General features: G+C 45.4%; 1 protein-coding gene across 6 annotated transcripts in view; it reads left to right on the top strand.

Annotated features, from left to right (window-relative positions):
* Nucleotides 1-3,629: 3,629 nt before the first annotated feature.
* Nucleotides 3,630-20,096, top strand: part of ATF7 (activating transcription factor 7) — a 108,107-nt gene continuing 91,640 nt past the window's right edge. For 4 of the 6 annotated variants that reach the window (XM_073319015.2, XM_073319011.2, XM_073319012.2 and 1 more), the window contains exon 1: nucleotides 3,630-3,781. The gene's annotated coding sequence lies outside the window, so the exon portion shown is untranslated. Of the gene's footprint in view, nucleotides 3,782-6,791; nucleotides 7,019-20,096 lie in introns of those variants that run through there. The other 2 variants (XM_073319013.2, XM_073319014.2) reach the window with 2 other exon arrangements.

The raw sequence follows: 20,096 nt of genomic DNA, 5'->3' as shown, positions 1-20,096 counted from the left end.
TCTCTCTCAAAGTCCCCTCAGTGGTGGGGGGTGGGGGGGTCTCTGTCAATGTCCCCTCAGTGGTGGGGGGTGGTGGGGGTCTCTGTCAATGTCCCCTCTGGAGGGCAGGTGTCAGGGGGGCTCTGTCAATGTCCCCTCAGTGGTGGGGGGTGGTGGGGGTCTCTGTCAATGTCCCCTCAGTGGTGGGGGGTGGGGGGGTCTCTGTCAATGTCCCCTCTGGAGGGCAGGTGTCAGGGGGGCTCTGTCAATGTCCCCTCAGTGGTGGGGGGTGGTGGGGGTCTCTGTCAATGTCCCCTCAGTGGTGGGGGGTGGTGGGGGTCTCTCTCAAAGTCCCCTCAGTGGTGGGGGGTGGTGGGGGTCTCTGTCAATGTCCCCTCAGTGGTGGGGGGTGGTGGGGGTCTCTCTCAAAGTCCCCTCAGTGGTGGGGGGTGGTGGGGGTCTCTGTCAATGTCCCCTCAGTGGTGGGGGGTGGTGGGGGTCTCTGTCAATGTCCCCTCTGGAGGGCAGGTGTCAGGGGGGCTCTGTCAATGTCCCCTCAGTGGTGGGGGGTGGTGGGGGTCTCTGTCAATGTCCCCTCAGTGGTGGGGGGTGGTGGGGGTCTCTCTCAAAGTCCCCTCAGTGGTGGGGGGTGGTGGGGGTCTCTGTCAATGTCCCCTCAGTGGTGGGGGGTGGTGGGGGTCTCTGTCAATGTCCCCTCAGTGGTGGGGGGTGGGGGGGTCTCTGTCAATGTCCCCTCTGGAGGGCAGGTGTCAGGGAGGCTCTGTCAATGTCCCCTCAGTGGTGGGGGGTGGTGGGGGTCTCTCTCAAAGTCCCCTCAGTGGTGGGGGGTGGTGGGGGTCTCTGTCAATGTCCCCTCAGTGGTGGGGGGTGGTGGGGGTCTCTGTCAATGTCCCCTCTGGAGGGCAGGTGTCAGGGGGGCTCTGTCAATGTCCCCTCAGTGGTGGGGGGTGGTGGGGGTCTCTGTCAATGTCCCCTCAGTGGTGGGGGGTGGTGGGGGTCTCTCTCAAAGTCCCCTCAGTGGTGGGGGGTGGTGGGGGTCTCTGTCAATGTCCCCTCAGTGGTGGGGGGTGGGGGGGTCTCTGTCAATGTCCCCTCTGGAGGGCAGGTGTCAGGGGGGCTCTGTCAATGTCCCCTCAGTGGTGGGGGGTGGTGGGGGGTCTCTCTCAAAGTCCCCTCAGTGGTGGGGGGTGGGGGGGGTCTCTGTCAATGTCCCCTCTGGAGGGCAGGTGTCAGGGGGGCTCTGTCAATGTCCCCTCAGTGGTGGGGGGTGGTGGGGGTCTCTCTCAAAGTCCCCTCAGTGGTGGGGGGCGGGGGGGTCTCTGTCAATGTCCCCTCTGGAGGGCAGGTGTCAGGGGGGCTCTGTCAATGTCCCCTCAGTGGTGGGGGGTGGTGGGGGTCTCTGTCAATGTCCCCTCAGTGGTGGGGGGTGGGGGGGTCTCTGTCAATGTCCCCTCTGGAGGGCAGGTGTCAGGGGGGCTCTGTCAATGTCCCCTCAGTGGTGGGGGGTGGTGGGGGTCTCTCTCAAAGTCCCCTCAGTGGTGGGGGGTGGGGGGGTCTCTGTCAATGTCCCCTCAGTGGTGGGGGGTGGTGGGGGTCTCTGTCAATGTCCCCTCTGGAGGGCAGGTGTCAGGGGGGCTCTGTCAATGTCCCCTCAGTGGTGGGGGGTGGTGGGGGTCTCTGTCAATGTCCCCTCAGTGGTGGGGGGTGGGGGGGTCTCTGTCAATGTCCCCTCTGGAGGGCAGGTGTCAGGGGGGCTCTGTCAATGTCCCCTCAGTGGTGGGGGGTGGTGGGGGTCTCTGTCAATGTCCCCTCAGTGGTGGGGGGTGGTGGGGGTCTCTCTCAAAGTCCCCTCAGTGGTGGGGGGTGGTGGGGGTCTCTGTCAATGTCCCCTCAGTGGTGGTGGGTGGTGGGGGTCTCTCTCAAAGTCCCCTCAGTGGTGGGGGGTGGTGGGGGTCTCTGTCAATGTCCCCTCTGGAGGGCAGGTGTCAGGGGGGCTCTGTCAATGTCCCCTCAGTGGTGGGGGGTGGTGGGGGTCTCTGTCAATGTCCCCTCAGTGGTGGGGGGTGGTGGGGGTCTCTCTCAAAGTCCCCTCAGTGGTGGGGGGTGGTGGGGGTCTCTGTCAATGTCCCCTCAGTGGTGGGGGGTGGTGGGGGTCTCTCTCAAAGTCCCCTCAGTGGTGGGGGGGGGTGGGGGTCTCTGTCAATGTCCCCTCAGTGGTGGGGGGTGGGGGGGTCTCTGTCAATGTCCCCTCTGGAGGGCAGGTGTCAGGGGGTCTCTGTCAATGTCCCCTCAGTGGTGGGGGGTGGTGGGGGTCTCTGTCAATGTCCCCTCAGTGGTGGGGGGTGGGGGTCTCTGTCAATGTCCCCTCTGGAGGGCAGGTGTCAGGGGGGCTCTGTCAATGTCCCCTCAGTGGTGGGGGGTGGGGGGGTCTCTGTCAATGTCCCCTCAGTGGTGGGGGTCTCTGTCAATGTCCCCTCAGTGGTGGGGGGTGGGGGGGTCTCTGTCAATGTCCCCTCTGGAGGGCAGGTGTCAGGGGGGCTCTGTCAATGTCCCCTCAGTGGTGGGGGGTGGTGGGGGTCTCTCTCAAAGTCCCCTCAGTGGTGGGGGGTGGTGGGGGTCTCTGTCAATGTCCCCTCTGGAGGGCAGGTGTCAGGGGGGCTCTGTCAATGTCCCCTCAGTGGTGGGGGGTGGTGGGGGTCTCTGTCAATGTCCCCTCAGTGGTGGGGGGTGGTGGGGGTCTCTGTCAATGTCCCCTCAGTGGTGGGGGGTGGTGGGGGTCTCTCTCAAAGTCCCCTCAGTGGTGGGGGGTGGTGGGGGTCTCTGTCAATGTCCCCTCAGTGGTGGGGGGTGGTGGGGGTCTCTCTCAAAGTCCCCTCAGTGGTGGGGGGGGGTGGGGGTCTCTGTCAATGTCCCCTCAGTGGTGGGGGGTGGGGGGGTCTCTGTCAATGTCCCCTCTGGAGGGCAGGTGTCAGGGGGTCTCTGTCAATGTCCCCTCAGTGGTGGGGGGTGGTGGGGGTCTCTGTCAATGTCCCCTCAGTGGTGGGGGGTGGGGGTCTCTGTCAATGTCCCCTCTGGAGGGCAGGTGTCAGGGGGGCTCTGTCAATGTCCCCTCAGTGGTGGGGGGTGGGGGGGTCTCTGTCAATGTCCCCTCAGTGGTGGGGGTCTCTGTCAATGTCCCCTCAGTGGTGGGGGGTGGGGGGGTCTCTGTCAATGTCCCCTCTGGAGGGCAGGTGTCAGGGGGGCTCTGTCAATGTCCCCTCAGTGGTGGGGGGTGGTGGGGGTCTCTCTCAAAGTCCCCTCAGTGGTGGGGGGTGGGGGGGTCTCTGTCAATGTCCCCTCAGTGGTGGGGGGTGGGGGGGTCTCTCTCAAAGTCCCCTCTGGAGGGCAGGTGTCGGGGGACTCTGTCACTGTCCCCTCAGTGATGGGAATGGGAGACTGTCGCTGCCTTTTCTGTGGGGGATCCCACCTAGAGGACCCCGACCAGTAACGCCCCCTCATCTGAGGAAGGCAGACAGGGCGTGCACCCTCCACCCACTGCCTCTTGCGGGCAACGCCCACCCCTCCGCTTTGGCCCCCATCCCGGGCTGATGATTGGTTCTCCCTGATCCATGCCCCGCCCTTCTGGACGTCTCGCGAGAATCTCGCGCGTAGGGAGGGAGGGGGCACCCAGCGCGAGACCCAGGGACAGCTCGAGAGGGACGGAGTCAGTGCGAGATTCCGTGGCCAGCGCGAGGCAGAGGTGCGGACCTGAGGCAACCCAAGTGTTCCCCCCGGTCTCGAGGTGAGCGAGGCCCCCCGCTGTCCCACCAGAGTAGGCTATGGGCCCCCCCTCACCTCCCCGAGTTTTCGTGAGAGTACCGGCCCCTTCCGTGAGTGACAAGCCTCGTCGGCCAATCGGTACACCGGGCATCTTGGAGTGATGGGCGCCGCAACCAACAGCGTCCGGGAATGGTGTGGTCACACCCCTTTAGGGATGGGCGGGGCTCAGGGTTGCTGGAGGCTCCGAGGGGCCCGGGCGGTGGCTGGTTGGGGGGGGCCCGGCCACGGACAGCTGGTTGGGGGCGTGCAAATGTCTGCTCGTGAGGGGTCCTGGGCTCCTTAGTGGCGGGCTCTGAGTGCTTTGGTTTGGGGGGTTATGAGGGGACCCGTGATGAGAAGGGGTTCTGGGCTGTGCCGTTGGGGGTTCTGGGGGTCCCTATGCAGCAGGGCTGTTCTGGGTCAGCAGGTGGCTATGGGGCGGGTCCTCGTGCAGTAGGGAGATCCTGGCCTGCGTAAGGGCTTGGGGCTCTCTAGTGAAAATGAGTGAGTTAGGGAGATGGCAGGCTTGGGGGTAGAGGGGGCTCATGGGATTGGTAGATTGGGGGTGTCAGAAAAGCAACTTGATGGGGTTCTAGGATAATGCTGAGACTAGATATAGTGGGAATAACCCTTTAGCAGCCCCCCTCTTGGGAAGTGTATTGGAAGGGGTTGACTTCCCCCATCCCCAGGCAAGTTACATCAGTTACTCTAAATATCAGTAGGGTAAAAACTTAATATTTAAATTGCACAATCTTTGTGTGTGTGTGTGTGTATATATAACTACAGTTATTTAAGAAAATATATATATATTGTGCAATTTAAACATTAAGTTTTTACCCTACTGATATTTAGAATAACTGATGTAACTTGCCTGGGGATGGGAGGAGTCAACCCCTTCCAGTACACTTCCCAGGAGGGGGGAGTGTGTGTGTGTGTGTGTGTATGTATGTATCTATCTCACTGTTAAAGTTTGGGCTTCCAAAGTCTATGAGAACTTGTTGAAGCAATGAGTGTTTAATCCATTACTGCACAATTGCTTCTCTTTCACTTACATACTGTGGTAGACTAGGTGACAGTTTCTAGTAAATTAGAACTATTAAACAAACTGGCTCATTTGTCAAAAGGGTTTCATCTTTATTGCTAAAATTAATTGGGCCCCATTTTCTTTCCTTACCCTAAAAGAAAAAGACCAACAGGTTAGACTTTTCTTACATGAAATATTACATGAAAATAAAAATACTTGTTGATGCATAGAAAATCAGCATAGATTAATCAAATAAACTTGATTTTTTAAGACCAGACTCTGCTGTAATTTACACACTTCCACTGCGATCCTTCATAACCTCTTTCCATTCTCCTATCTGTACCTTTTTCTATGCTGCTTTCTATGCATGGAATGCCATCTCTATCCCGGTTCTGCAGGTAGTTACTGTCTCCATATTCAGGTCCCTTCTAAATACTAAATTTTTCTATGAATGAATTAATAAAATTACATGCATACTTTCTCTTGGCTCTTCAGCATGTCTTGTTTCATCATTGTGTTTTGTGGGGTAGGGACTTTTTTCAGTTTGTCTGGTACAGCATCAAGCACATTGTTAACCATAACCAATAGCACTATGCAAAGGGATTGTATGGTGCTTTACAAACTATATTTTAGTGAACGGGCAATAATTATATTTATATAGTCACTTGTGGTGTGGAATGCAGCAGCTATTCTGAATCACAAATTCTATAAAACAGTTATTTGACACAAATTAAGAATAACTTCACTGGAACAAAGGGGATTTTATGGGGGTAGAATATAATTGCCCAAGTTGGAATCTTGTTATTAGCAGGGTTAACATCCCTTCTTTTAAAAAAAAAAAAAATTGTATTTGGCTGCTTTCATATGAATACATATTAACCGTTTATCATTCTGGCCAACCATAATCAGTTTCATGGCTGTAGTTTAACCATCACTGAAGTAAAAGAAGGTTGAACTGATGGAAGTTACAGGCCATAAATGTAGATGTAAAGTTTGTTGAAGTATGGTTAACTGTACTTGTATCTGCAGTAGCCTCTTTAGAGAGAGGGTTCTTCATTTGGACCAATTATTTCTAATCCCAGAATCTGATTGGGAGTAGAGAGGTGGAAAACCAGTCTTTCTGTTTCAGAACTGTGAACAAACAGGTATTGGATGAAGCTATCTTGTTCACAGAATCCTAGTTTACAAAACCTGAAGGGCCATTGAATTATACAAATTTGTTCCATTTTCACAGTTGTACTCAAGCAAAGACATTTGGGAAATGTCAAATTTTCTCTATATTTCAGGTGATAAATTTAGAGCGAGAAAATGTATGTTGTTTAATCATAGCGTTAGAGCAGGAAAATACCTTTCAGGATATCTGGTCCATCTCACTGGCCAGTGCAGGATTAATCCATTCTATATTTTCTTGAGACAATCCAGTTGTAAATGTCTCAAGCAAGAGGGTTTCTTTGTGGAGACTATTCCTGCATCTAACAGATTTAACTTTTGACAACTTTATTTGTACTTAGCCAAGTTTTGCGTTAAATTTATGCCATTATTCTTGGTTATACTTGTACAATGCTCCTTCTCCCTCACTGGCATTCACTCTTCAAATAATTGTAGACAGTTTGTGTCCATCTTAGTTGTCATTAGCCAAATTACACATGTAGCTACTTTAATGTTTCTTCATAAATCAGTCCCTTAAGTGACTTTATTGCTCCCCCCCCCCCCCCCCCCCCGTCCTCCAGTTTGTCAGTAGTAAGTGCTGATATTGGGTTGCTTAGAGCTGAATAAAGTTCACATCAGAGGTTTAGAGATGAGGACATAACCTTTTTGCTCTGGGTCACATTTTTTCCCCTTCCTTATCACATTACAAACTCCTGTCTAATTTACTGTCCACTATCACCTCAAGTATCTTCTTCCTTCCACCTATGATCTAGCTTACATTTCCCAGAGTATTAAATGCATTTATTTCAAGTTGAATTTCTTTTTGTGCATGCCCTTATTTCTAATGTTTCTAGATTTCTTACTGTTTCTTAGTTCTCCCTGGTGTTTGCAACACCTCCCAGTTTAGGGGTATCTGAATTTCTCTAATGCTCTGATTTTTCTCTTCTTGCCCCATCATCCACATTCTACATAGTGTACAAAGATGTCAAATGAAAATGAACTTCATCTTGACTCAGCAGTGCTCTTCCTGGTGCTGCATCCAGCTTGGTAAATTGCAATTATCATTAACCTTTTTAAAATCTGGTTGAAGGACTGCAGTTAGTCTGTGTGACAATGTTCTTATGAAGCTAATTTGGAAGTGCTGTAAAATCCATGTGGCGTGACTCCTACTGTGATGGGGATTGCAAAGGTATGCAGTGCACAAAGTATTGGATAGCAACATATTGAACTGATTTGTATTGTCAATTTAATTATAGTGGTTTACAGTGAACTTAGTTCTTGTGACACATGGTTATAAATTCAAAAATGTAAGCATGATATGGGAGGGAGTGTTTAGCAGTTGGGATTCCTGGGTTCTCTTTACTGGCTTTGTCACTCTAGCCATGTGATACTGGGCAATTCACTTAAGCTCCCTGTGCCTCAGTTTTCCATAGGTAAATTAGTTCTAATACTCATCTTTGTAAAGTGCCTTGTGAGCCTTTTGTCGGGTGAAAGGTGCAATAAGTGCAGATTTGACATTGGAAATGTTGCTTTTAAAAGTTTTTAAATGGAAAAATAAAACAATCTCATTTAAAAATCAAACTTTTTTGATTGGATTTCTTTATTTTCAGATCTCTTCTTAATAAGGGTCATAGTGGTGGTTGGGAAGGCTGAGGAGGATAACCCCAGAATGGGCAAAGTGAGTTGACTAGAGTCTGAGGTTCTCAGACTGATGTATAGGGAAGTTATTAACTCTCCCCCTACTTGTTGCTCAACTTAAGAGATGAAGTGCTAACGGATATCAGGGAACAGTTGTGTGAAGGAAACTAGATCTCTGTTCCCAACCTCCTTTGGGATGTAGAAGGTAGGTTGTGAATCTTACCTGTTGTGGGTGATGGGGGTAGGGGATACGAGCAATCAACAGTAGAGTTCTTATGGAAATATGTAGCAGTGATTGGAGTTTGCTACCATTTGGGACATTTCCTTGTTCACATTCAGTAGTTGGCTCTTCATGGTAAAAAGTTTTAAAATTCCTCAGTAAAACTTCTTAGAGAGTATCATTCTACAGGTCTCCTGGTGTGGCAGGTATGTGCAGCATGTTCATCTGAGGACTGCAGTATTTGGATTCCATATTGGAATGATGTGTAGAATCGTATTTCTATGTGATATTTTGCTTTACGTGCTACTTAGCACTTGAACTTTTCCAGGGCAAGACACTTAAGGCCATATTTTCAGAACTGCTCCTATCCCATTTAGGCACTTAAATGAAATGGACATATTTTCAAGCGTGACTCCCAGTGGGAGCTGCTGGGTGGTGAGTTCTTTTGACAGTCTGGCCTCATGAACCTAATTTTTCAAAGATGTTGCGTCCCTTCTGCTCTCACTGACTTTTTAAACGTAGAGCAATTCCTTTTCTTGTTTTTTTGCTTTGAAGAAACTCCTAATATGGTGAGTCGACTAATTTTTCAACATTTTAAACTTCAATTAATAGTCTCATTTCCTTTTGAATTAATTGCTAACCTCAACTTCCAGCATTTTATGTTTGTTGCTGAAATGTTAGATCATAACATCTGTGTTGAACTTTTGTCTTGCTGACATATTTCCCATGATGTGTCAGTTAAACAATTGCCAGTGAATCAGTGGCCCCTTTGTTCTGCTCTTCCCCATTTCCCTTGATATAGCAAACTAGGTCTGAAATAATTAAGGCTAGTCTATGCACAGAATTGCTCTGGTTTAATAAAGACGTTCTTATTTATTGATTTTATTTTATTTTTTTTAACAGATTTAGTTAAACCAGTACAAAGGCTGTGTGGACAGCATAAATTGCTTCAGAACAGGTTGAACTAAACAGAAATAAGGTTAAGTTCCACACTGTGGCAGCACAACTGCTGCTGTGTTGCTGCAGCACCGCAATATAGGTGCTTCTTATATTCATGGAAGAGGTTTTTTTTTTTTTTTTTTTTTTTCCCCCACTGATGTAGTTAACCCACCTCTCCAAGAGGTATTAGCTAAGTCGACGCAAGAATGATTCCTTTGACCTAGCTGCGCCTACAGTGGGGATTAGGTTGACTGCACATGAGAGACAGGTTTTCACACCCCTAAGCAACGTAGCTAGGTGGATTAAAGTTTTAGGTATAGACCAGGCCTAAATGTCTATGTAGAGGATTGTGCCAGTTTAACAAAAGAGGTGCAAACGTGTGTGGGGCCAACCCCTTAGCAGCAGCATTTTTGCAGAGGGGAAATAATTCACTCTAGAAGACAATGTGTTTTACAGGTGCTAGCTTCACAACTATTAGAGCTTCTGGCATCAAAGTCTCATCTCTAAAGTAGTGGATTAAAGTTCATGCCCTAGGGTGACTCCTCATTTTTAAATGCATGGAGATGGGATGGTTCTTAAATGTTAATAGGTAACAATTTGCTTTTGCTGTAGTTCTTTTGAGAGAGAAATTTAGCTTAATTCTTTCTACAAGTTCATATTTTTCCCTGTTCCGTAACTGTTCATCATGGAGTTTCTTGCATTGTTCTCTGAAGCATGTATTCTGTCCATTGTTGGACAGAACACTGGTCTGCACTGCAGTCCCAAATGGGCTGTCATAAGCTAGAGAAGGAGCAACACGGAATTGAACCCCCAGTATGTAGTGAAGTTCCCTAAAGAAGGCAACGTGGTATGATTACGGATTGCAGATAGCAAGTAGTGCTTCAGCTCATGTTTCATAAAGGGAGATGCAGCTCTGTTAGGAAAGCGCTGCAGTAGTCTGGAATGTAACTCTCTGCTGTCCCACCCTTATGTGAAAGAATAAACTGGTGGCAAAGTACTGCTGCCAGCCATTACAAGCTGATTCATGAGAGTAAACAAAGTCTCTCTACCAGTTACAGGCCACATTAGCCACTGGTATTACCTTCTTATTCATGATAAACTTACAGTGCATCTCTTCCAGATATTTTCTGTGTACTTTTTGTGAGGCAAGAGAGGTATTATAGTATTGAACTGTGCTGAAGAAAAGTTTTTAGGTTCCTTTTATCTGAAATGCCAGTTATGAATGGAGCGTCAAGAAGTGTTGTCGTGAGGCTCCCACTTTCAGTGCATTGTGAGGGTGTGCTCCCACAGAACCAGGATTTGCTATGTCATTGAAAGTTAGTTCCTCGGATTTTGCTAGCCTGCCATGCTCACAAAGAATATTTTTCAGCTCTGTGTTGGCAAGGGTAAGGAGAGGAAATGATTCTGTTCTGAATACCACTGTTACTTTTTTTTTTTAAAAGCTGCTTAAGGCCTAGTCTGCACTTAAAACTTATAATGGCATGGCTATGTTGATCAGGGATGTGAATAAAAACACAACCCCTGGTGACAGAGCTAAGCCGACAAAACCCCCAGTGTAGGCGCAGCTATGCTGACAGAAGAGGACTTCTGTTGGCATAGCTAATATCATTTAGGGTGATGGTGTTCCTACACTGGCAGAAAAACTCCTCCTGTTGGTGTACGCGGCATCTGTACTAGAGAGTATGGTGGAATAGACTCTGTAGTGTAGACATAGTTTAAGGTGGAACATAAGCTTTTTGTCTGATAGCAAAAGCTTTCACTTATGGTGGCAAAAAATAAAAACCTACCACAGTACAACCTTAATTATCTTACTATACTGGGGGATATTGAATAATTTCAGATAACTGAGGCATTGAATATTTGGGAGGATTTCCACTATAGTTGATGAGACATAATTCTGTTTTGGGTATTTGAGGGTCAGATAATCAGGGTTACACTGTAGAAGTACTTAATGGTACTGTTTTGGGGATTCTCTTCAGGGGTAATGTTTCACTGTCACCTTCCCTGCCCTCAAGTTGAAATATAACACATTTGGGCAGGAAAAACTTGAGTAACTAATCTGCTTCTAATAAATTTAAAAGTTTGTCCTTGCTGCATTACTTATTGCACTGGAATCTGAAGGTCAAGTCTACTCAACATCTCCTATTTGGGATGTATAGTCTAGATCAGATATAGAAAGATGGTTGTTTTAAAATTGTCAACATTGTGATAAATTTAATTAGAAGGAGAAGAGAGGCAGGTGAAGTCCAAATATAGTACTAAGTACGTCACTGGTAGTATCTAGGTAGATGTAAGTTTCACTAATTTAAACTGCTTAATTCTTGACTTGTGAAATCTGACTCCTTTATAGGGGGTGCACAGATAGTTTAGGTCCAGGATTTAGTATTTAAATCCAGGCATGGTGAGTGTCACAAACCAAATAAAAATAAAAGTATTTTACACTTCCATAAACTTCAGTGAAGTTTTTTCCATGCACTATTGCAAATCTAAACAGAACTAGATTCACCAGTCTAGTTTTAAACTAAACAATGTTCAAAAAGTAAACAGTGAAGCATAAACTAAAACTTAAATTCCATCAGTTTTAATAATCTGAGGTAGTTCTAATAACCCAATATGCTATTTAGTACAGGTGTGGATATTTTTCATAATAATAGCATGACAGTTGATAACTTTATTCATTCCTCTTCAACCAGAAGTTCACTGCACAATGTACTTTGGTGAAGAAATGCATATAATCTTTGTTTTATTTCTTTGTTTTGAATCTCTGCAATTATAACACAATTGTGGAATATGTAAACTTTGATAATCCATAGGATGCTGTTATCTAACTTACATAGTGCCTTTCATCCGTAAGGATTCCAGATCCCCTCTATAGGTAATCACTTTGCTCCCTGCTAAAAGGTAGCTCCTTCTTAGGTAAACTGCAGCAGTTGTTTAACACATGCAGCAACAAACCTGGTCTCTAGACATTGTCTTGTTTATAAATGGAGCATCTCTTGCACTCCTCTGTGAGCACTATAGCATCACTTTAGCTCCCCATGCATCAAATAATCCACACTGTAGAATTTGAAGCTGAATACATATAAATGCCCACATATGTTATAAATAAAAACAGGCAATGTTTTAGGTGGGTGCGGGGACATATTTTCACTTAATGTTCACACGCATACAACTGCCTTATGGCTTCACTTAACTCCAACTCTCACACTGTGCAGTCAGGTCTAACGTTTAACAGTAGTTTTGTCCACAAGTCACTTAAAACTGGTTCTTATGGTAATATGCTATTTTCAACTTGGGAGAGCCTCTACTATTTAGCAAGACCCTGCCTTTACCCTTCTTAGCAGTTGTCTAAGGCACAGATAGTGATTTCAATCTAAAGGCCAGAGTCCAGGGGTAACATTTTCAAAAGCTTTTAAGGATATGTCTGCACAGCAACTAGATGCCTGTGACTGGCCCATGCCAGCCAACTTGGTCTTGCGTGGCTTGGGATGCGGGGCTGTTTCATTGCTGTGTAGACTTTTAGGCTTGGGCTGGAGCCTGGGCTTTAGGGCCATGTGAAGTGGGAGGGGCCTAGAGCCTGGTTCTCCAGCCCAACCATGGAAGTCTACATAGCAATGAAACAGCCCCTCAGCCTGAACCCTACAAGCCTGAGTCAACTGGCATAGGTTAACTGAGGGTGTCTAGTTACTGTCTAGACATACCTTAAGTGACTTAGGAATCAAAGTCCTGTTTTCAAAGGTTGCTTAGGAGACTCACTCTAAGTCTACACTAGAGAGCTTACAGCGGCACAGCTGGACCAATGCAGCAAGAACTCTCCTGTAGCTGCTCTATGCCAAAGGGAGAGAGCTCTCCCATGGACATAATTAACACCTCCTCCCCCCCCAACGAGCAGCGATCGCTATGTTGGCGGGAGAAGCTCTCCTGCTGACATAGTGCTGTACACACTACCATTTGTGCTGGCGTAACTTATGTCGTGCAGGGATGTGGGTTTGTTTTTTGTTTTTCTTCACACCTCTGAGCGACATAAGTTTTGCTGACATAAGTGGTAGTGTAGACGTGGCCTCAGTCCTGTTGACTTACATTGAGACTTAGGTTCCTAAGTGCCTATAAGTCAACAGGACTGAGGCCACGTCTACACTACCACTTATGTCAGCAAAACTTTTTTGTCGCTCGGGTGTGTGACACAGCCCCTCCCAACAAGTGACTCAAGTTTTGCCTGCATAAGCGCTTGTGTGCACAGCACTATGTCTGCAGGAGATGCTTGCCCACCGATGTAGTTACCGTCACTCATTGAGCTGGTGGTATTCCGTTGATGGGAGAGCTCTCTTCCATCGGCATAACGTGGCTACATGAGCGCTCTTCCAGCGATACTGCTGTATCGGCACAGCTGTAAGCTTGTAAGTGTAGACATGGCCTAAATGACTTGTGAAAGTGGGATGCAGGCTCCTAAGTCGTTCAGGCACTTCTCATAGTTATCTCTGTAATAATCAGTAGGCAGCACTGGGTCTCTTACATTATTTTTCTCCATTGTTCTTGCAGTTGTAATATAACTGCATGTGAATCATTTCTGCCCCAAATATTCTAGATGTCTTTCAATAGATGAACTTTAGTGTACATAAGGACATGCCACAGCTAATGACATAATCTCAGCCTTCCCCTGTATTTGTTCAAGACCAGGGTGTTGCTTAGGTGGTTATGAGTTCATTTTGAAATACCCTTTTTTAAAATGTATTTGTCTAGTCTGCAGGAAGCAGTGCCAAAGTTTCTAACTCTGTGACCTCTATATAGAGCACCTTCTGCAAAGGGTTACAAGGAGTCAGTGGGTCAGCATGCTCAACAGTTGCAGTCTAGTCTTAATACATCAAAATCAGTAATATGAGAAGCAGGTAAGCCACTAACTTTAGATTTTTAGTGAAGCCTTGTGCAGTGTCATTTTGGTTTGATGTTGGATGGCTAGATGCCTTGGATCTCCTTGACTTTTGTCAGCCTGGATTCAGACCTGAGTTCAGCACAGTCTGGTTATAAAAAGATCTGGGGTCCATGCTCATAATGTTAGATCTAATCAGCTTGTTTGATACCATTGATTATGAGGTGGTTTTGACTTGGCTGTGACTTCAATCAGAGTTCATTTGGGCAACTACTTTTCAGACCTGTATCCTTCACCTGTTACTTGAGTTCACTGTAACATAGAGATTGTACTACTGCAAGGCATGCTACATAGTGGTACTCCTTCAATCAATGTGGAAACGAGCTAGTGGGTTGCTTCTTCAATAGAGGTTTCTTCTATGAGTGCTTGACGCCAGTGTTCTGTGAATTGTACTTTCTGGGGAGGGAGGCAGGAATTTTGGAGTTGAGTATTGTCCCCCACTGATAAGTGCACTAGAGGTGGTCTTTCTAATTCTTCTGGTTTGGGAAATTGATGACTTGCTGTTGTGGTTAGGTTAGATTTATTTATTTATTTATTTATTTGGTTTATCAGAAATATAAATAAATGACACTAGGCAATTAATAATCCTTACCTAACCCAAGTTAGGTTTGTAGGCATTTGGAAAGCAGTAATTGTTATAACTTACTGGATTTTTGCAGTTGGGATCCATGCTTTCAACATAAAACCAGGTTGGAATGCCTTTGGCTTTAAAACATTGAACTTATGAGGTACATGTAGGACACCTTGCAAACTGTTTAGCCATGTACCTGCATTGCAGGTGAGTTCCTTATTGACTATATGATTAGCACTTATGTCCCCTGGAGACTGTGGTTGTTCCAGATCATTCTAGCTTGCACATATGCTCAATGGCTTTACAGACACTTGTTCCTTTTGTATCTTTTTGTCAATTTCTTTCATTACTAAATCTTTTTAAAAAGAGAAACTTAGATCTTATGTCTTTCAGTGTCCTTACTCTGTGCTGATTATATACCTGATTCATCATCCCTTATCTTACGCTGATGCCCAGGTGCACCCATAAGGCTTCCACTGATGCTTCAAATGCCTTGCTCTGTCTCTAGCATTGAAGTTTCAACTCATGTCCACATTATAATCTTTTTGTGGTTGGGGTGTAATTTCTTCTTATGACGTTTTTATCTTGGTAAGTCCTAGGATAGAGGCAGCTTTAGTGGCAAAGAAGTGCTTTTGCCAGCATAACTTATTTCATTCAGGGAACTGGTTAGAAGTTCTACAGGCAAAAGCACTCTTGCCTGTTTAAATTGTGTCTATGCTAGGAAGATTTGCTGGTAGAGCTACTGGCAAAGCTTTTCTAGTGTAAACTAGGCCTCGTGTGACTGGTGCATTGGGTCTGGAGGCCATATTATTCCTTTCACTGGAGCTTGTTTTGTTCTTGGCTGAAATATGCTATTGATGCTTCTCTCTCATCATCCTGCCATAAATATGTTAAAAGAAAAAGGAGGACTTGTGGCACCTTAGAGACTAACCAATTTATTTGAGCATGAGCTTTCGTGAGCTACATCGTATCCGATGAAGTGAGCTGTAGCTCACGAAAGCTTGTGCTCAAATAAATTGGTTAGTCTCTAAGGTGCCACAAGTCCTCCTTTCTTTCTTTTTTTTTTTTTTTTTTTTTTTTTGCAAATACAGACTAACATGGCTGCTACTCTGAAACCTGTCATAAATATGTTGAATGTCTTTGCAGCTCATAGTTAACAAAGGTGTATGTGAGGGTTGATAAATTTTAACATTTCACTTCCCTTCAACCCTCATTAAATAGGACCCAGTTTGTGCTCTGGATATTTAATTTGTTACATTATAAGCTTCCTTTAAGCCACTTTATAACTGTGAATTATTTTGCTGACGTGGAAGGTCTTTCTCCTGATGGCAGTGATTTTAGTATAGCATGAGTGAACACCAGCCCCTCTTCTAAATTTTAGAAGGGCAAGGTTTTCAAGGTCCTCAGGCCCATGCTGGGGAGGAGACGGCATTAGCACTGTACGCCAGAGCTTCTGGGCACCAATTTCTGTGCATGCACACAGAAAGGCATAATTTAATGGGAAGTAGTTGGACTTTGCTTTCACCCTGCATTATAGGGTAACTTGGAATAATTTGTTAAATACCATGTGGCTGTTGGAGATTTACCTCAAGTAAGTTTCTTGCCAATATTCCAGTTTATACAGTTGGGTTTGCTTTATCAAGTTTATAAAGTGTCAGAGTGTTGTGCCTCTAAAGCAGATTTTATAGCATTAGCTTTTGGTTTTCTTTCCCAGATGACAATTTAAAGCTTTCTTGCAGCTTTTCTGTTACAAAGCAAACATTCCCACTCCTTCCCCCACACCCCAAAATAACTTTAAATTCAAAGCATACTGCTAGCAATAGTCTATGCATATTTACCTTAGGTTCTGAAGTAGACTCTTTCCCAGAAAAACTTAAAAACTGTATGAGGATGTCTCTTGGTGTGTAACATTTAATGATGAATGGTCAGACTTCCAAAGATACTTCATGAGATTTTCAAAAGCACCTAAGCAGGTTAGGCACTGTCTCCGATCCAGAGGGTCTGGTCCATGCCCAGCATGTAACCAGTCCTTTGGGTGGGACCCCGTTAGTGTGCTGGGCCATTGTCTTTCATTTGTTGTGTTCTGTTCCAGGCCTGAAGCCTAGTGTCTCTAGTCTCAAATACTTAGCCTGATCTCCCATGTCCTAGGGAGAGAAGAAACTCTGTCTCTCTGTCTCCCCCCGCGCCCCCTCCCCAATCCCCTAATGTGTAGCTATGCCAAGGTGGTAGGTACAGAGTCATAAAAATACTTCAGGAAATTCCTGTGTTTGTCACAGGCACCTAATTCCACAAAGTACCTAATCTGCATGTTTAGGTGCCTAAAATACCTTTTGGTAAATCTGGCCTGAAGAGATCATGGGTGAAATCTTCAAAACTAAGTCTCATTTTAAAAAGTGACTTCAGTACTTAGGAGCCGAAGTCCTATTAACTTTCAGTGAGAGTTAGGCTCCTAAGTGCCAAAATCACTTTTGAAAATGAGACTTAGGTGTCTTTGAAAATTTTACCCTATATCGTGATGAGCTACAGTGCTTTTGAGTATTATTGTAGAATAATACAATATTAACCCACGGCAATGTGGTGATGTAGACAGGGCTGAGAACTGAACTATGGGCAAATCCCGAGGAAGGGTTGGCAGTCACTTATCCTATATTTTGTTTGTGGATCCTTGCATGTTGCCATTCTAATCTCCCAAACTGCCACCAACATATTCAGTGCATTATGCACTGAATGTTCATTTTGGTCAGAAAGCTTCAGGCAGAGATCTGCTAATCAGTATATTTAAATAAACAAAAACAAAAAGTACTTCTGGAACTCTCTCAAAGCAACACGTTTCCTTCCTTGCGTTGTAGTGGGAAATCTTTTACTATTTTCGACACTTCCCCTAGCTTTCAATCTTACACTTCCTCCTTTTTCGGATAGCGACGTAGAAATGTCTGTTTTATTTTTTTGTCTCACTTATCACAGAGTAATTCCTCCTTAATTATAGTAAGTACTACACTTTCCACATTCTAGCTCCTGTTGGTGATCATGGGTTCTGCATTTGCTACCAGTTTACCTACATTTTTGTATATTCCATTGTAAGATATGTGCCGAAGTAAAGATTCTGTGTAGCCGTCTATAACAATCCAGTTTGTTTGTGGTTTTATCTGTTTTTCACAGTACCAGTGTATTGTCTTTTCTTAGGGATTGGCCTAAGAAAAACATCATTAGCATTTCTATAGGCTTGTTTTTATCATGGGTTTTAATGTTGTTGGCATGACTCCCAGGTCCCAGCAAAATAACTGGGATGGCCTTGCTACTCAGTGTGAGAATCAATCCCATATAACTTTTTATGAGATTTAACTAACTCCTATCTCCATTTTTAGGCTTCTGGCATGCAGTAATACAGTAGTGAGCCATAGGCCTAAAGCACCATATTCTGAGAACATGATTTATCAGAAAGATAAAATAGAAATTTAGACTTATTATAGTATCCATGTTACATCTTATAAAAATCACATGAATGTACCTTGGGTGGGCTGTTTTTTATATAGGTAGGCAGCGTTGTAGCCATGTCAGTCCCAGGATTTTAGAGAGACACGGTGGGGGAAGTTGGGTCAATAAAAAAAAAAAATTACCTCACCCACCTTGTCCCTTTTATGTAGGTAGTATTGTAAGAACACTATTTCTAGCTCAGCTTTCCTGACAGTCAAGTTTTGTTGTGCCTCTGCTCTTGCAATAGTTCAAGTCAGGCTCCTATATTTTATAAAAGCGGTTTTTAAGAAAACCCTTAAACCCCTTTATCTGAAAGAGTTGCCTATTTAAAGTGCTTGGGACAACTGCAAACAGGTTCTCTGCTGAACTGCATATCAATGTAAGGATTTTTTTTTTTTTTTACCTGTAACTTTCTCATTTGCTTGCTATGAAGCTCTTTGTTTGATCTAAGCGTACTCCTTTTCTCTGAGCCTGTTCCTGCCTGTCTAAGTCTGATGTCCACAATGGATTTCAGCCTTGACTGCAACTGCTCCGTTCTATAGAGTACTTTTTATTTAACATAATCCTTTGTTCATACTAGTACATGTCCTGCAGTAATTCAGGAAAGAGTAATCCCATTGTACAGTTTGGACTTCCTCAGGCTAAAGTCTCCTCTGTATTTGCTTGCTACTAGCGCTAATCCTCTGGTTGTTCTCCCAGTATGTATCTGTGTGTCTCTTTCTGCCTCCACCTCCCCAGCCATTCCCTAATCCCTGTTTCTTAAAATTTAATTAAATGTTTAATATCTTGTCTGCACATAGTGCCTTTCATTTATGAAGGTTCCCCAGATGCTGTTTATGCACAACACAAGTGATAGATATATACAGCCTCTGTGGGAGGGAGGCCAGTAGCCAGTTGGTTCATAGCACCCCTGGATAAGAGTATGAGGAGGGGAAATTTTGACCAAGGACATCTGGGCAACTCCCTACTTCTAGAAAAAGTGCCTAAGGATCTCTAAAGTCCCTGCTGAGGACACACAACTGGAGTTTCTAGTCTCCTCCTCAAATACAGTTCTTTGGAAGGGTGAAGGGCTAAGCCAGCCCTCCTAAGATATAAAATTGTAGTCTTAGGCCTGGTCTAAATCTAAAAATTAGATCAACCTAGCTATGTCACTCAGGACTGTGAAAAATTTCACACTGTGGTTAGGTCAACCTAACCCGTGGTGTAGATGCAGGTAGGTTGATAGAGGAATTCTTTCATTGACCTAGCTACTGCCCCTTGGAGAGGTGGATTAACTACATTGACAGAAGTGTTTTTTCCATCAATGTAGGCAGTGTCTATAGTACAGTGTTATCGCAGCATAGCTGCAGCACTTGAGCGGTTCCACTGTAGTGCTTGTAATGTAGACATGGCCTGAATGTCCCTCGTTAGGTGTCTCAAAGCCAGTGCTTAAACCTTCTAAACTGTCCTTTCCATAAATACAGTGTTTAAGCAGTTACATTTGTTCTTGACTCCCCTCAGTTCTCCAACTTTCTAGAATTGTATGCTGCAATTAGAATAATAAATTCACATTAAAATACCTGTTTTGCATCATTGATTCACAAAAATGAAACCAACTTTTTATTGAGGAAAAAAAACATTGCTAAAACTGCCTCAAATAAATATGATATACAGGGAATGAAGTTTATAATTGTACCTGTATTAATTCAAAACAAACTCTCAACCCAGTCATACCTGCAGCATGCCCTAATTTGAAGGGCTTAGTTTAATTTATGGCCAGATTTCACTCTTAGCACATTCTTCCTTCCCACATTCACATAGGAAAAAGAAAGTTGTTAGAAGTATATCTTACAGTTCATTCTTCTGTTTCTTTCAGCTTTTCCCCACTGATTAAATCCCACTGGGTCTTGCTCACACATTTAGGGTTAAAGTGATTTCCATACTCGGGATTGGATTTCCTCCAGGTCAGACTGGCATGACCCTTTGGAATTTTTCACCTTCCTCTGGAGCAGGGGTGGCCAACCTGAGCCTGAGAAGGAGCCAGAACTTATCCATGTGCCTTGCCAAAGAGCCACAGTAACACGTCAGCAGCCCCCCATCAGCTCCTAGCGCCTCCCACACACCAGCAGCTCTGCTGATCAACACCTACCCCTCCCTCCCCGCACCTCCTGATCAGCTGCTTCCTGGCGTGTAGGAGGCTCGGGGGCGGGGGAGGAGCGAGGACGTGGCAGGCTCAGGGGAAGGGGTGGAGTGGGGGCAGGGCCTGTGACAGACCCAGGGATTGAGCAGTGAGCACCCCCCAGCACACTGGAAAGTTGGCGCCTATAGCTCCAGCCCTGGAGTCGGTGCCTATACAAGGAGCCACATATTAACTTCT

This window comes from Lepidochelys kempii, chromosome 20 (assembly GCF_965140285.1).
Source record: "Lepidochelys kempii isolate rLepKem1 chromosome 20, rLepKem1.hap1, whole genome shotgun sequence".
NCBI lineage: Eukaryota > Metazoa > Chordata > Testudines > Cheloniidae > Lepidochelys > Lepidochelys kempii.
Note: the sequence above shows the minus strand (reverse complement) of the source record. Positions and strands in the feature narration are given on the sequence as shown.